Raw genomic sequence first — 13,170 nt, 5'->3', positions numbered from 1 at the left:
CCTATTTGCGCAGTAGTACAGATTCTGAGTATGTAACTGGGCTTGATGAAATCAGCATTTCTCTTGCTTCCCTGTGCGTAGGGAAGCTCAGTTTTAGTCCCAGTAGCTCCCACAAGTGTCTCCTCAGTGTGTTCCCATTTCCTTAGAAACAGTGTATTTGCTAGGAGAAAAGTGCATTACTGTGCGCTTTCACCGTTCAGCAAATACATGTGTAGAAGCAAGGCGCTAGCAGAAACGACCGTTTCTCGATGTTTTCTAACTCAGGGTACAAGTTGCACACTTCTGAGATGCATTTGGGCAACTTTGTCAGAAATGAGTTTTTTGCCTAAAGAGACATGCCTATTTGCGCAGTAGTACAGATTCTGAGTATGTAACTGTGCTTGATGAAATCAGCATTTCTCTTGCTTCCATGTGCGTAGGGAAGCTCAGTTTTAGTCACAGTAGCTCCCACAAGTGTCTCCTCAGTGTGTTCCCATTTCCTTAGAAACAGTGTATTTGCTGGGAGAAAAGTGCATTACTGTGCGCTTTCACCGTTCAGCAAATACATGTGTAGAAGAACAGCGCTAGCAGAAAAGTACGTTTCTCGACGTTTTCTAACTCAGAGTACAAGTTGCACACTTCTGAGATGCATTTGGGCAACTTTGTCAGAAATGAGTTTTTTGCCTAAAGAGACATGCCTGTTTGCACAGTAGTACAGATTCTGAGTATGTAACTGGGCTTGATGAAATCAGCATTTCTCTTGCTTCCCTGTGCGTAGGGAAGCTCAGTTTTAGTCACAGTAGCTCCCACTAGTGTCTCCTCAGTTTGTTCCCATTTCCTTAGAAACAGTGTATTTGCTGGGAGAAAAGTGCATTACTGTGCGCATTCACCGTTCAGCAAGTACATGTGTAGAAGCACAGCGCTAGCAGAAAAGTACGTTTCTCGACGTTTTCTAACTCAGGGAACAAGTTACACACTTCTGAGATGCATTTGGGCAACCTTTTCAGAAATGAGTTTTTTGCCTAAAGAGACATGCCTATTTGCGCAGTAGTACAGATTCTGAGTATGTAACTGGGCTTGATGAAATCAGCATTTCTCTTGCTTCCCTGTGCGTAGGGAAGCTCAGTTTTAGTCACAGTAGCTCCCACAAGTGTCTCCTCAGTGTGTTCCCATTTCCTTAGAAACAGTGTATTTGCTGGGAGAAAAGTGCATTACTGTGCGCTTTCACCGTTCAGCAAGTACATGTGTAGAAGCACAGCGCTAGCAGAAACGACCGTTTCTCGACGTTTTCTAACTCAGGGAACAAGTTGCACACTTCTGAGATGCATTTGGGCAACTTTGTCTGAAATGAGGTTTTTGCCTAAAGAGACATGCCTATTTGCGCAGTAGTACAAATTCTGTGTATGTAACTGGGCTTGATGAAATCAGCATTTCTCTTGCTTCCCGGTGCGTAGGGAAGCTCAGTTTTAGTCACTGTAGATCCCACAAGTGTCTCCTCAGTGTGTTCCCATTTCCTTAGAAACAGTGTATGTGCTGGGAGAAAAGTGCATTACTGTGCGCTTTCACCGTTCAGCAAATACATGTGTAGAAGCACAGCGCTAGCAGAAACGAACGTTTCTCGACGTTTTGTAACTCAGGGAAGAAGTTGCACCCTTTGAGATGCATTTGGGCAACTTTGTCAGAAATGAGTTTTTTGCCTACAGAGACATGCCTATTTGCGCAGTAGTACAGATTCTGAGTATGTAACTGGGCTTGACGAAATCAGCATTTCTCTTGCTTCCCTGTGTGTAGGGAAGCTCAGTTTTAGTCACCGTAGCTCCCACAAGTGTCTCCTCAGTGTGTTCCCATTTCCTTAGAAACAGTGTATTTGCTGGGAGAAAAGTGCATTACTGTGCGCTTTCACCGTTCAGCAAGTACATGTGTAGATGCACAGCGCTAGCAGAAACGAACGTTTCTCGATGTTTTCTAACTCAGGGAACAAGTTGCACACTTCTGAGATGCATTTGGGCAACTTTGTCAGAAATGAGTTTTTTGCCTAAAGAGACATGCCTATTTGCGCAGTAGTACAGATTCTGAGTATGTAACTGGGCTTGATTAAATCAGCATTTCTCTTGCTTCCCTGTGCGTAGGGAAGCTCAGTTTTAGTCGCAGTAGCTCCCAAAAGTGTCTCCTAAGTGTGTTCCCATTTCCTTAGAAACAGTGTATTTGCTGGGAGAAAAGTGCATTACTGTGCGCTTTCACCGTTCAGCAAGTACATGTGTAGAAGCACAGCGCTAGCAGAAACGACCGTTTCTCGACGTTTTCTAACTCAGGGAACAAGTTGCACACTTCTGAGATGCATTTGGGCAACTTTGTCAGAAATGAATTTTTTGCCTAAAGAGACATGCCTATTTGCGCAGTAGTACAGATTCTGAGTATGTAACTGGGCTTGATGAAATCAGCATTTCTCTTGCTTCCCTGTGCGTAGGGAAGCTCAGTTTTAGTCACAGTAGCTCCCACAAGTGTCTCCTCAGTGTGTTCCCACTTCCTTAGAAACAGTGTATTTGCTGGGAGAAAAGTGCATTACTGTGCGCTTTCACCGTTCAGCAAGTACATGTGTAGAAGCACAGCGCTAGCAGAAACGACCGTTTCTCGACGTTTTCTAACTCAGGGAACAAGTTGCACACTTCTGAGATGCATTTGGGCAACTTTGTCTGAAATGAGGTTTTTGCCTAAAGAGACATGCCTATTTGCGCAGTAGTACAAATTCTGAGTATGTAACTGGCCTTGATGAAATCAGCATTTCTCTTGCTTCCCGGTGCGTAGGGAAGCTCAGTTTTAGTCAGTATAGATCCCACAAGTGTCTCCTCAGTGTGTTCCCATTTCCTTAGAAACAGTGTATGTGCTGGGAGAAAAGTGCATTACTGTGCGCTTTCACCGTTCAGCAAATACATGTGTAGAAGCACAGCGCTAGCAGAAACGAATGTTTCTCGACGTTTTGTAACTCAGGGAAGAAGTTGCACCCTTTGAGATGCATTTGGGCAACTTTGTCAGAAATGAGTTTTTTGCCTACAGAGACATGCCTATTTGCACAGTAGTACAGATTCTGTGTATGTAACTGGGCTTGATGAAATCAGCATTTCTCTTGCTTCCCTGTGCGTAGGGAAGCTCAGTTTTAGTCACAGTAGCTCCCACAAGTGTCTCCTCAGTGTGTTCCCATTTCCTTATAAACAGTGTATTTGCTGGGAGAAAAGTGCATTACTGTGCGCTTTCACCGTTCACCAAGTACATGTGTAGAAGCACAGCGCTAGCAGAAACGACCGTTTCTCGACGTTTTCTAACTCAGGGAACAAGTTGCACACTACTGAGATGCATTTGGGCAACTTTGTCAGAAATGAGTTTTTTGCCTAAAGAGACATGCCTATTTTCGCAGTAGTTCAGATTCTGAATATGTAACTGGGCTTGATGAAATCAGCATTTCTCTTGCTTCCCTGTGCGTAGGGAAGCTCAGTTTTAGTCACAGTAGCTCCCACAAGTGTCTCCTCAGTGTGTTCCCATTTCCTTAGAAACAGTGTATTTGCTGGGAGAAAAGTGCATTACTGTGCGCTTTCACCGTTCAGCAAATACATGTGTAGAAGCACAGCGCTAGCAGAAACGAACGTTTCTCGACGTTTTCTAACTCAGGGAACAAGTTGCACACTTCTGAGATGCATTTGGGCAACTTAGTCAGAAATGAGTTTTTTGCCTACAGAGACATGCCTATTTGCGCAGTAGTACAGATTCTGAGTATGTAACTGGGCTTGATGAAATCAGCATTTCTCTTGCTTCCCTGTGCGTAGGGAAGCTCAGTTTTAGTCACAGTAGCTCCCACAAGTGTCTCCTCAGTGTGTTCCCATTTCCTTAGAAACAGTGTATTTGCTGGGAGAAAAGTGCATTACTGTGCGCTTTCACCGTTCAGCAAATACATGTGTAGAAGCACAGCGCTAGCAGAAACGACCGTTTCTCGACGTTTTCTTTTTTTTTTTTTTTTAATACATTTTTATTAATTTATACATATTACATCTCAGTTGTTAGCCCATCCCATGTATCCTCCCATTCCTCCCTTCCTCCCACTTCCCCCCTACTACTCCCCTCCCCTCCCCTAAGTCTGTGTCTGAGGGGGACCTCCTCCCCCTGAATATGCTCATATGGTATCAAGTCTTTCCTTGGTGACCTATTATCTTTCCTCTGAGTGCCACCAGGCATCTCCGTCCAAGGGACATGTTCAAATATGGGGCACCAGAGTTTGTGTGAAAGTTAGATCTCCTTCTCCACTCAACAGTGGAGAATGTCCATCGGCTAGTCCGGGTAGGGGTTCAAGGTTTTTACTGCCTATTTTTTCCTTGGCTGTCGCCACAGTTTGCAGAGGACCCCAGGGCCCAGACTCGCCTATAGTTTTCCAGGACCCACTGGATCCTTCCATTTCCTCTTTCTCCCAGGCTTCTCCCACCTAAAGTTTCAATAGGATGTCCTCCCCTCTTACCCACTATTCTGGTAGGTACAGTTTTTCATGGGGACGTACACCTTGGACTAGTGTCTCGATATAAGTGAGTATATACCATTTAGCTCTTTTTGCTTCTGTGTGAACTCACTCATTATGACAATTTCTAGTTCAATCCATTTGTCCACAAATTTTGGAAATTCCTTGTTTTTAATAGCTGAGTAGTATTCCATAGTGTAAATGTACCACAGTTTCTTTATCCATTCTTCTATTGAGGGACACGTAGGTTGTTTCCAAGTTCTGGCTATTATGAATAAGGCAGCTATGAACATGGTTGAGCATATGTCCCTGTTGTGTGGTAGTACATCCTCTGGGTATATTCCAAGGAGTGGAATAGCTGGGTCTTGAGGAAGCCCTATTCCCATTTTTCTGAGAAAGCACCAGATAGCTTTCCAAAGTGGTTGTACTAGTTTGCATTCCCACCAGCAATGCAGGAGTGTTCCTCTTTCTCCACACCCTCGCCAGCATGAGGCGTCAGTTGAGTTATTGATCTTAGCCATTCTGATGGGTGTAAGATGGAATCTCAGTGTCGTTTTGATTTGCATTTCTCTGATGACTAAGGAGGTCGAGCATTTCTTTAAGTGTTTCTCAGCCATTTGATATTCCTCTGTTGAGAATTCTCTGTTTAGCTCTGCGCCCCATCTCTCAATTGGGTTATTTGGTTTGGTGGTGTTTAATTTCCCAAGTTCTTTATATATTTTGGATATTAGACCTTTGTCAGATGAAGAGTCGGTGAAGATCTTTTCCCAGTCTGTAGGCTGTCGCTTTGTTCTCCTGACAGTGTCACCTGCCTTACAGAAGCTTCTCAGCCTCATGAGGTCCCATTTATTAATTGTTGATGTTAAGGCCTGGGCTGTTGATGTTCTGTTCAGGAAGTTGTCTCCTGTGCCCACGAGCTCCAGACTCTTCCCCACTTTTTCCTCTAACTGGGTTAATGTCTGTGGTTTTAGGTTGAGGTCTTTAATCCACTTGGACTTGAGTTTTGTGCATGGTGACAAATAGGGGTCTAATTTCAATTTTCTACATGTAGACATCCAGTTAGACCAGCACCATTTGTTGAAGATGCTGTCGTTTTTCCATTGAATGGATTTGGCTTCTTTGTCGAAAATCAGGTGAGCAAATGTGTGTGGATTCATCTCTGGGTCTTCAGTTCGATTCCATTGATCCACTAGCCTATTGCTGTGCCAGTACCATGCTGTTTTAATTACTGTTGATCTATAGTACAACTTGAGATCAGGTATGGAGATTCCTCCAGCGGATCTTTTATTGTATAGGATTGTTTTTGCTATTCTGGGCTTTTTGTTTCTCCATATGAAGTTGAGAATTGTTCTTTCAATATCTTCAAAATATTTAGTAGGTATTCTGATAGGGATTGCATTGAATCTGTAAATTGCTTTTGGTAAGATGGCCATTTTTACTATGTTGATTCTTCCAATCCACGAACAAGGTAGATCCCGCCATCTTCTGATGTCATTTTCAATCTCTTTCTTCAGAGGTTTAAAGTTTTTTTCAAATAAATCCTTCACTTGCTTGGTTAGGGTTATTCCTAGATATTTTATATTGCTTGTGGCTATCGTGAAGGGAGTAATTTTTCTAATTTCTTCCTCTGCCTGTTTGTCATTTGTATATAGGAAAGCTACTGACTTTTTTGAGTTTATTTTGTATCCTGCCAATTTGCTGAAGGTGTTTATCAGCTGTATGAGTTCTCTGGTGGAATTTTGGGGGTCACTTATATACACTATCATATCATCTGCAAATAGGGATAATTTTACTTCTTCCTTTCCCATTTGGATCCCCTTGATCTCCTTTTGATGTCTTATTGCTCTGGCTAGAACTTCAAGAACTATATTAAAGAGATATGGGGAAAGTGGGCAGCCTTGTCTGGTCCCTGATTTTAGAGGGATTTCCTTGAGTATCTCTCCATTTAATTTAATGTTGGCTATTGGTTTGCTGTATATAGCCTTTATTGTGTTTAGAAAAGTGCCTTCTATTCCCGATCTCTCCAGAACTTTAAACATAAATGGGTGTTGGATTTTGTCAAACGCTTTTTCTGCATCTAAAGAGATGATCATATGGTTTTTCTCTTTCAGTTTGTTTATATGGTGGATTACATTGATGGATTTCCGTATGTTAAACCATCCCTGCATTCCTGGAATGAAGCCTACCTGGTCATGGTGAATGATGTCTTTGATATGCTGTTGTATTCGCTTTGCGAGTATTTTGTTGAGTATTTTTGCATCAATGTTCATAAGAGAAATTGGTCTGAAATTCTCTTTTTTTGTTGGGTCTTTGTGGGGTTTAGGTATCTTCTCGACGTTTTCTAACTCAGGGAACAAGTTGCACACTTCTGAGATGCATTTGGGCAACTTTGTCAGAAATGAGTTTTTTACCTAAAGAGACATGCCTATTTGCGCAGTAGTACAGATTCTGAGTATGTAACTGGGCTTGATGAAATCAGCATTTCTCTTGCTTCCCGGTGCGTAGGGAAGCTCAGTTTTAGTCACTGTAGATCCCACAAGTGTCTCCTCAGTGTGTTCCCCTTTCCTTAGAAACAGTGTATGTGCTGGGAGAAAAGTACATTCCTGTGCGCTTTCACCGTTCAGCAAATACATGTGTAGAAGCACAGCGCTAGCAGAAACGAACGTTTCTCGACGTTTTGTAACTCAGGGAAGAAGTTGCACCCTTTGAGATGCATTTGGGCAACTTTGTCAGAAATGAGTTTTTTGCCTAAAGAGACATGCCTATTTGCGCAGTAGTACAGATTCTGAGTATGTAACTGGGCTTGACGAAATCAGCATTTCTCTTGCTTCCCTGTGTGTAGGGAAGCTCAGTTTTAGTCACCGTAGCTCCCACAAGTGTCTCCTCAGTGTGTTCCCATTTCCTTAGAAACAGTGTATTTGCTGGGAGAAAAGTGCATTACTGTGTGCTTTCACCGTTCAGCAAGTACATGTGTAGATGCACAGCGCTAGCAGAAACGAACGTTTCTCGACGTTTTCTAACTCAGAGAACAAGTTGCACACTTCTGAGATGCATTTGGGCTACTTTGTCAGAAATGAGTTTTTTGCCTAAAGAGACATGCCTATTTGCGCAGTAGTACAGATTCTGAGTATGTAACTGGGCTTGATGAAATCAGCATTTCTCTTGCTTCCCTGTGCGTAGGGAAGCTCAGTTTTAGTCACAGTAGGTCCCACAAGTGTCTCCTCAGTGTGTTCCCATTTCCTTAGAAACAGTGTATTTGCTGGGAGAAAAGTGCATTACTGTGCGCTTTCACCGTTCAGCAAGTACATGTGTAGAAGCACAGCACTAGCATAAACGACCGTTTCTCGACGTTTTCTAACTCAGGGAACAAGTTGCACACTTCTGAGATGCATTTGGGCAACTTTGTCAGAAATGAGTTTTTTGCCTACAGAGACATGCCTATTTGCGCAGTAGTACAGATTCTGAGTATGTAACTGGGCTTGATGAAATCAGCATTTCTCTTGCTTCCCTGTGCGTAGGGAAGCTCAGTTTTAGTCACAGTAGCTCCCAGAAGTGTCTCCTCAGTGTGTTCCCATTTCCTTAGAAACAGTGTATTTGCTGGGAGAAAAGTGCATTACTGTGCGCTTTCACCGTTCAGGAGATACATGTGTAGAAGCACAGCGCTAGCAGAAAAGACCGTTTCTCAACGTTTTCTAACTCAGGGAACAAGTTGTACACTTCTGAGATGCATTTGGGCAACTTTGTCAGAAATGAGTTTTTTGCCTACAGAGACATGCCTATTTGCGCAGTAGTACAGATTCTGAGTATGTAACTGGGCTTGATGAAATCAGCATTTCTCTTGCTTCCGTGTGCGTAGGGAAGCTCAGTTTTAGTCACAGTAGCTCCCACAAGTGTCTCCTCAGTGTGTTCCCATTTCCTTAGAAACAGTGTATTTGCTGGGAGAAAATTGCATTACTGTGCGCTATCACCGTTCAGCAAATACATGTGTAGAAGCACAGCGCTATCAGAAACGAACGTTTCTCGACGTTTTCTAACTCAGAGTACAAGTTGCACACTTCTGAGATGCATTTGGGCAACTTTGTCAGAAATGAGTTTTTTGCCTTAAGAGACATGCCTGTTTGCACAGTAGTACAGATTCTGAGTATGTAACTGGGCTTGATGAAATCAGCATTTCTCTTGCTTCCCTGTGCGTAGGGAAGCTCAGTTTTAGTCACAGTAGCTCCCACAAATGTCTCCTCAGTGTGTTCCCATTTCCTTAGAAACAGTGTATTTGCTGGGAGAAAAGTGCATTACTGTGCGCATTCACCGTTCAGCAAGTACATGTGTAGAAGCACAGCGCTAGCAGAAACGAACGTTTCTCGACGTTTTCTAACTCAGGGAACAAGTAACACACTTCTGAGATGCATTTGGGCAACTTTGTCAGAAATGAGTTTTTTGCCTAAAGAGACATGCCTATTTGCGCAGTAGTATAGATTCTGAGTATGTAACTGGGCTTGATGAAATCAGCATTTCTCTTGCTTCCCTGTGCGTAGGGAAGCTCAGTTTTAGTCACAGTAGCTCCCACAAGTGTCTCCTCAGTGTGTTCCCATTTCCTTAGAAACAGTGTATTTGCTGGGAGAAAAGTGCATTACTGTGCGCTTTCACCGTTCAGCAAGTACATGTGTAGAAGCACAGCGCCAGCAGAAACAACCGTTTCTCGACGTTTTCTAACTCAGGGAACAAGTTGCACACTTCTGAGATGCATTTGGGCAACTTTGTCTGAAATGAGGTTTTTGCCTGAAGAGACATGCCTATTTGCGCAGTAGTACAAATTCTGAGTATGTAACTGGGCTTGATGAAATCAGCATTTCTCTTGCTTCCCGGTGCGTAGGGAAGCTCAGTTTTAGTCACTGTAGATCCCACAAGTGTCTCCTCAGTGTGTTCCCATTTCCTTAGAAACAGTGTATGTGCTGGGAGAAAAGTGCATTACTGTGCGCTTTCACCGTTCAGCAAATACATGTGTAGAAGCACAGCGCTAGCAGAAACGAACGTTTCTCGACGTTTTGTAACTCAGGGAAGAAGTTGCACCCTTTGAGATGCATTTGGGCAACTTTGTCAGAAATGAGTTTTTTGCCTAAAGAGACATGCCTATTTGCGCAGTAGTACAGATTCTGAGTATGTAACTGGGCTTGACGAAATCAGCACTTCTCTTGCTTCCCTGTGTGTAGGGAAGCTCAGTTTTAGTCACCGTAGCTCCCACAAGTGTCTCCTCAGTGTGTTCCCATTTCCTTAGAAACAGTGTATTTGCTGGGAGAAAAGTGCATTACTGTGTGCTTTCACCGTTCAGCAAGTACATGTGTAGATGCACAGCGCTAGCAGAAACGAACGTTTCTCGACGTTTTCTAACTCAGAGAACAAGTTGCACACTTCTGAGATGCATTTGGGCAACTTTGTCGGAAATGAGTTTTTTGCCTAAAGAGACATGCCTATTTGCGCAGTAGTACAGATTCTGAGTATGTAACTGGGCTTGATGAAATCAGCATTTCTCTTGCTTCCCTGTGCGTAGGGAAGCTCAGTTTTAGTCACAGTAGCTCCCACAAGTGTCTCCTCAGTGTGTTCCCATTTCCTTAGAAACAGTGTATTTGCTGGGAGAAAAGTGCATTACTGTGCGCTTTCACCGTTCAGCAAGTACATGTGTAGAAGCACAGCACTAGCATAAACGACCGTTTCTCGACGTTTTCTAACTCAGGGAACAAGTTGCACACTTCTGAGATGCATTTGGGCAACTTTGTCAGAAATGAGTTTTTTGCCTACAGAGACATGCCTATTTGCGCAGTAGTACAGATTCTGAGTATGTAACTGGGCTTGATGAAATCAGCATTTCTCTTGCTTCCCTGTGCGTAGGGAAGCTCAGTTTTAGTCACAGTAGCTCCCACAAGTGTCTCCTCAGTGTGTTCCCATTTCCTTAGAAACAGTGTATTTGCTGGGAGAAAAGTGCATTACTGTGCGCTTTCACCGTTCAGCAGATACATGTGTAGAAGCACAGCGCTAGCAGAAAAGACCGTTTCTCAACGTTTTCTAACTCAGGGAACAAGTTGTACACTTCTGAGATGCATTTGGGCAACTTTGTCAGAAATGAGTTTTTTGCCTACAGAGACATGCCTATTTGCGCAGTAGTACAGATTCTGAGTATGTAACTGGGCTTGATGAAATCAGCATTTCTCTTGCTTCCGTGTGCGTAGGGAAGCTCAGTTTTAGTCACAGTAGCTCCCACAAGTGTCTCCTCAGTGTGTTCCCATTTCCTTAGAAACAGTGTATTTGCTGGGAGAAAAGTGCATTACTGTGCGCTATCACCGTTCAGCAAATACATGTGTAGAATCACAGCGCTATCAGAAACGAACGTTTCTCGACGTTTTCTAACTCAGAGTACAAGTTGCACACTTCTGAGATGCATTTGGGCAACTTTGTCAGAAATGAGTTTTTTGCCTAAAGAGACATGCCTGTTTGCACAGTAGTACAGATTCTGAGTATGTAACTGGGCTTGATGTAATCAGCATTTCTCTTGCTTCCCTGTGCGTAGGGAAGCTCAGTTTTAGTCACAGTAGCTCCCACAAGTGTCTCCTCAGTGTGTTCCCATTTCCTTAGAAACAGTGTATTTGCTGGGAGAAAAGTGCATTACTGTGCGCTTTCACCGTTCAGCAAGTACATGTGTAGAAGCACAGCGCTAGCATAAACGACCGTTTCTCGACGTTTCCTAACTCAGGGAACAAGTTGCACACTTCTGAGATGCATTTGGCAACTTTGTCAGAAATGAGTTTTTTGCCTACAGAGACATGCCTATTTGCGCAGTAGTACAGATTCTGAGTATGTAACTGGGCTTGATGAAATCAGCATTTCTCTTGCTTCCCTGTGCGTAGGGAAGCTCAGTTTTAGTCACAGTAGCTCCCACAAGTGTCTCCTCAGTGTGTTCCCATTTCCTTAGACACAGTGTATTTGCTGGCAGTTAAGTGCATTACTGTGCGCTTTCACCGGTCAGCAAGTACATGTGTAGAAGCACAGCGCTAGCAGAAACGACCGTTTCTCGACGTTTTCTAACTCAGGCAACAAGTTGCACACTTCTGAGATGCATTTGGGCAACTTTGTCTGAAATGAGGTTTTTGCCTAAAGAGACATGCCTATTTGCGCAGTAGTACAAATTCTGAGTATGTAACTGGGCTTGATGAAATCAGCATTTCTCTTGCTTCCCGGTGCGTAGGGAAGCTCAGTTTTAGTCACTGGAGATCCCACAAGTGTCTCCTCAGTGTGTTCCCATTTCCTTAGAAACAGTGTATGTGCTGGGAGAAAAGTGCATTACTGTGCGCTTTCACCGTTCAGCAAATACATGTGTAGAAGCACAGCGCTAGCAGAAACGAACGTTTCTCGACGTTTTGTAACTCAGGGAAGAAGTTGCACCCTTTGAGATGCATTTGGGCAACTTTGTCAGAAATGAGTTTTTTGCCTACAGAGACATGCCTATTTGCGCAGTAGTACAGATTCTGAGTATGTAACTGGGCTTGACGAAATCAGCATTTCTCTTGCTTCCCTGTGTGTAGGGAAGCTCAGTTTTAGTCACCGTAGCTCCCACAAGTGTCTCCTCAGTGTGTTCCCATTTCCTTAGAAACAGTGTATTTGCTGGGAGAAAAGTGCATTACTGTGCGCTTTCACCGTTCAGCAAGTACATGTGTAGATGCACAGCGCTAGCAGAAACGAACGTTTCTCGACATTTTCTAACTCAGAGAACAAGTTGCACACTTCTGAGATGCATTTGGGCAACTTTGTCAGAAATGAGTTTTTTGCCTAAAGAGACATGCCTATTTGCGCAGTAGTACAGATTCTGAGTATGTAACTGGGCTTGATGAAATCAGCATTTCTCTTGCTTCCCTGTGCGTAGGGAAGCTCAGTTTTAGTCGCAGTAGCTCCCACAAGTGTCTTCTCAGTGTGTTCCCATTTCCTTAGAAACAGTGTATTTGCTGGGAGAAAAGTGCATTACTGTGCGCTTTCACCGTTCAGCAAGTACATGTGTAGAAGCACAGTGCTAGCATAAACGACCGTTTCTCAACGTTTTCTAACTCAGGGAACAAGTTGCACACTTCTGAGATGCATTTGGGCAACTTTGTCAGAAATGAGTTTTTTGCCTACAGAGACATGCCTATTTGCGCAGTAGTACAGATTCTGAGTATGTAACTGGGCTTGATGAAATCAGCATTTCTCTTGCTTCCCTGTGCGTAGGGAAGCTCAGTTTTAGTCACAGTAGCTCCCACAAGTGTCTCCTCAGTGTGTTCCCATTTCCTAAGAAACAGTGTATTTGCTGGGAGAAAAGTGCATAACTGTGCGCTTTCACCGTTCAGCAAATACATGTGTAGAAGCACAGCGCTAGCAGAAAAGACCGTTTCTCAACGTTTTCTAACTCAGGGAACAAGTTGCACACTTCTGAGATGCATTTGGGCAACTTTGTCAGAAATGAGTTTTTTGCCTACAGAGACATGCCTATTTGCGTAGTAGTACAGATTCTGAGTATGTAACTGGGCTTGATGAAATCAGCATTTCTCTTGCTTCCCTGTGCGTAGGGAAGCTCAGTTTTAGTCACAGTAGCTCCCACAAGTGTCTCCTCAGTGTGTTCCCATTTCCTTAGAAACAGTGTATTTGCTGGGAGAAAATTGCATTACTGTGCGCTA

The sequence above is a fragment of the Acomys minous genome, assembly GCF_964271855.1.
Source record: "Acomys minous genome assembly, contig: scaffold_23, whole genome shotgun sequence".
NCBI classification, from domain to species: Eukaryota; Metazoa; Chordata; class Mammalia; order Rodentia; family Muridae; genus Acomys; species Acomys minous.
Note: the sequence above shows the minus strand (reverse complement) of the source record.